We start from the raw sequence: 4,462 nt of genomic DNA on the forward strand, positions 1-4,462 counted from the left end.
AGCCAGTATGCCGTACACTTTTGCAACGTGTCGACTAATTAAATTACCACCGTTTCAAACCAGCCTTTTTGCCACCGCGTAAACACATTTCTCTCCGTGGCTAGTCGAAGATAAAGGCGCAACGAACGTTCAGATAAAACGTCGAGTTCGTATGTATTCGTGTTGCCCGATGGAAATGGAACGCAACGGCAGCAGCATCGTGAAACACAAGGGTGATTCATCCGTGATTTCTCGCGCAGCAACGAGAAAAAGAAAGGAAACCGCGTGTGTTGGGATGGAAAAATCTGGTGGAATCTCTGTTACGACCGGTGCAATACGCAAAGATAATCGTTCAGTGGAGGAAAAGAAGGAAGAAAGAAGAAACCTTTCTCTGTTGTAGATGCCGCCAAACGCAATAACCCGGCCGCACTTCCGCGTTATAACGCGGATTTCCGTCGATTCAGATAAACCGATCTTTCGACAACATTCGGGGAATATGATTCTTTTTATCAGCCGGAAGAGTAGATAAACGACAGATACACGTCAATTTCTGGAGAACTGATAGAGTGTACAATGGACAATAAAGGATTTTGAGTAACGATAAGATTTCTGTGACCGGACGGTTTTGGTGGAGATTTTCAGGGCTGATCTGAATCATGACCATGGTTCACCCTAGTGCGTTCTTCGTTTTGACTGTACACTTAAGACTTTTGGGTGAAAAAGGACCTAAGACCTTATGTGTAATAGTTTTTCTTTCCAACGCGACGTACGAACCTAGACGATAAACGTTTAAAATAATGTTAAGAAACGTAAACTTGGTAACAGCAAAAATGACTAAAAATATAAAAAGGCGGTGGGTCAAAAAAGACCCGAAGACCGCTCTACGGTTAACAGTAAAAGGATTTAAAGTTCTGGATGTTTGAGAATGAACTTGTTAACTGGGATCACTTCTCAAGCAGAAATTGAATCTCTCTGGTTTCTATTATAAAATAAATAGACTATTTTATTGTAAGTCTTGGCTAGCCAACGACGAGTTAACTAAAAATGTTATTAAGTGTGACAATGTTCTGAAGGATTTGCTTGAAATTTTAAATAAAGTGAGCACAGAGAGAGAGAGAGAGAGAGGAAAGAAGGGAAAAAAAGGTAAAAGAGAAGTGGATGTCAGATCAGGCCGAAAATAAGAAAGAAACGCTCATCGCTTTCTCTCGCGATTTATTTACGCTTTACGCATTACTTTCGCGCGCGCCTCGTATTTTCATGCATTACCATTCACCGAGTGTGCATCAGTCCAAGGAATGCATTTAGAAACGGTGCAGCACAGCTGACCGCGACGCGAGAGTTTACTTGCACTTACACCGCCGCTGAAATTACTGGCGTACCCAACCACGGTGTGCTTCATATCGTTACAGGATCAATGACTGACTCTGACTAATTCTACGGGATGCAGGCATTCCAACGAAACGACCAGTGTAATCGTTATTATTTTGATTAGCAGTCTGGTTTGCTCGTTAATAATTACGAGCGGTGCGCGTTCGCTAGATGTACTCGAACGATTAGAAAGAGTGCCATAGATATATAACCGACGAAATGATAGTTTACGTTGGTGCTATGGTATATTTTCACTGAACCGGATATGAAGCGGAACGAGCGGCATAAAAATTATATAATCTACCAAAGGAGAAATCTTTAAAAATGATAGCGTTAAATAAGAATTACTTTCTCTCCTATGTGTAATGCGAATGTTATACTTGTCAAAATAGAAATGAAGATTGTGATTAAATGGGTATGAGGAGTTAGAAAGAAAATCAGAAAATGTGACACAAGTTACAGCGAGTCGATCTCCTTTTCACTCAGAGTCCACTTGGCCCGAAGGATTACTTGGGCCCAGATTCCATTTGGCCCAAGGGATCACTTAGGCCCAGGGTCGACGTAAACCACAGGGTCCATTTGGCCCAAGGGATTACATGGTCCCAGAGTCCACTTAGTCTTAGATTCCACTTGGTCCCAGGATCTCCCGACCCTGGGTCGTTGAGGCTCCTCGACTTGAGTTTTTCTGACACACATTCTGGGCCCAAGTGGACCCTAAATCTAAGTGGACTCTGGGCCCAAGTGGACCCTTAGGCTAAGTGGACTCTGGGCCCAAGTGGACCCTTAGGCTAAGTGGACTCTAGACCCAAGTGGACCTTTGGTCCAAGTGGACTCTGGGCCCAAGTGGACCCTTAGGCTAAGTGGACTCTAGACCCAAGTGGACTCTAGTGGACCTTGGCCCAAGTGGACTCTGGGCCCAAGTGGACTCTGGGCCCAAGTTGACCATTTGACCAAGTGAACTCTGGGCCCAAGTGGATCCTGGGGTCAAGTGGGCCCTAGGATCAAGTGGACTCTGGGCCCAAGTGGGTCCTTGGGCCAAATGAACACTGGGACCAAGTTGACCCTGGAATTAAGTGGGTCCTTAAACCAAATGACACATGGAGTCAAGTTTCATGTGTTCACGACTGGCAAGATCTTGATTTTTGTTCTTGTTCCGGTATGCTCGGTATCTCGTGATTCTACAACGGTGTGAATTAATTTTCGCGGATCTGTCCTTGTTCATATCGAATTACAAGAACATTATCTACTTTTAAAATATTACGAATGACTCATTTTAACGAAGGTTACATATATCTGGAATGTTTTTAACACTCGACGCGAGATTTTATCTATGCACTTTAAATATTACCACGTTTCGTCGTATTCTTTTTATATCATGTTTTGTTGAACTGCTACAGCTTTTGTTGAACATCTGTTTTCTATCCAAGTAGGTAAAAAGTTGAGTAAAAAACAAGAAAAAATAACGCCAGATACCAAATTGCTTTCTGACTCTAGGTAGTGCGAATTTTTCTGACTCACAGAAAGCTGCGATTCCACGAGAGATACCTGGTGTGCGAGATGCTTGGCACACTTTATGCTTCCGCGAATTCGCGTAAAATGGTAATAACTGAAATTTCATCATTACTGCGCGTGTAATGCTTGCGTGGTGTTCTGTCGTTTACAATACAGCGTTGTTGAACGGGGAAACAATTCGAAACTTGCCCGGAGCACTCGATAATTTCAATTTTAAATTCCATTGTAATATTAACGAGACGATCCGATGATTGATATAAGCTTATTTTCATCGATTATGTATAAATCACAGAATTACTTTAGAACAACGTAAATCACCATTGAACGATGACTTTCTTCTATATGAATAATCTCGTTACGCGAAAACAATTATAAAATTATACAAAATAATTACTCCATCAATTTGAAATCTGCAGCATAAATTATTGTAAGTAATACTTTTACATTTAAAATTCAAAAAAAATATTCACGTGTCGCTGTGATAAGGCATAAAGTATCACATTAACATAATCAATTAGAAATGTATACTTTTCAGACGTGAAGTGTGATATTCTTGGGAATATATGTTTATCACGATTAAACATCAATAGTGTTCCAAGTTTTACTTCGTGACTGTACCAAGAACAAATCGAACATTATGTGTATCTTCGCAAGCATAATAGTCAGTCCATTAAAGAATAATTTGCGGACTTCTATCGGCATGAATTCTTGTAAAATACTTCTCCATCGTGCCATTATTTCCGGCGATCGTACTGCCGCCGTGCAAAGGATTGCCTCGCATAGCTGTTCAATTTATTGAAATGAGAATACGTAAATACAGAAAGCAATGATAACGAGAACATCAGTGGTAATAATACCGTACCGAGAATGCGGAGGAGCAAGGACAATACCGTGGATCTGTGTAACTATTGTTTCATTCCGAGATTGAGTACTCGAGTACTCAGATTTGAAATTTTTTTGTCGATTGCTCAAATATGAAGCTTTTCTTATCTGGATTTAGATTAAAGAAAGTTGGTTTGGGTAAAGGATTAAGATGAACTTATCACGAAGGTGATAAGGATGTACTTATCCGGAGATCCGAATCCAAATCACGCGAGAATCCAGGGATTCGAATACTCATATCTAAAGTGAGTACTCAAATCTGAGTACTCAAATACTCAAAATTCGGATAACTCTAAATCCGGATATTTGGCTCTAAATTGAGTAGCTTTCCGAGTACTCATGCTCTCAAAATTTGAATATCTGTAGATCCGGATACTCAGCTCTAAATTGAGAAGAAATCTGAGTACTCAAATACTCCAAATTTGAATAATTTGAGTATTAAACCGTTCAAAATTTGAATATCCATAAATCCGAATTTTCGGCTCTAAATTGAGTACAAATCTGAGTACTCAAATACTCAAAATTCGGATAACCCTAAATCCGGATTTTCGGCTATAAACTGAGTAACTCTCCGAGAGCTCAAATACTCCAAATTTGGATATCTATAGATCCGGATTCTCGGCTCTAAATTGAGTAGAAATTTGAGTATTAAACCGTTCAAAATTTCCGTATCCATAAATCCGAATTTTCGGCTCTAAATTGAGTACAAATCTGAGTACTC

This window comes from Habropoda laboriosa, unplaced genomic scaffold (genome assembly GCF_001263275.1).
Source record: "Habropoda laboriosa isolate 0110345459 unplaced genomic scaffold, ASM126327v1 scaffold434, whole genome shotgun sequence".
Classification (NCBI taxonomy): Eukaryota; Metazoa; Arthropoda; class Insecta; order Hymenoptera; family Apidae; genus Habropoda; species Habropoda laboriosa.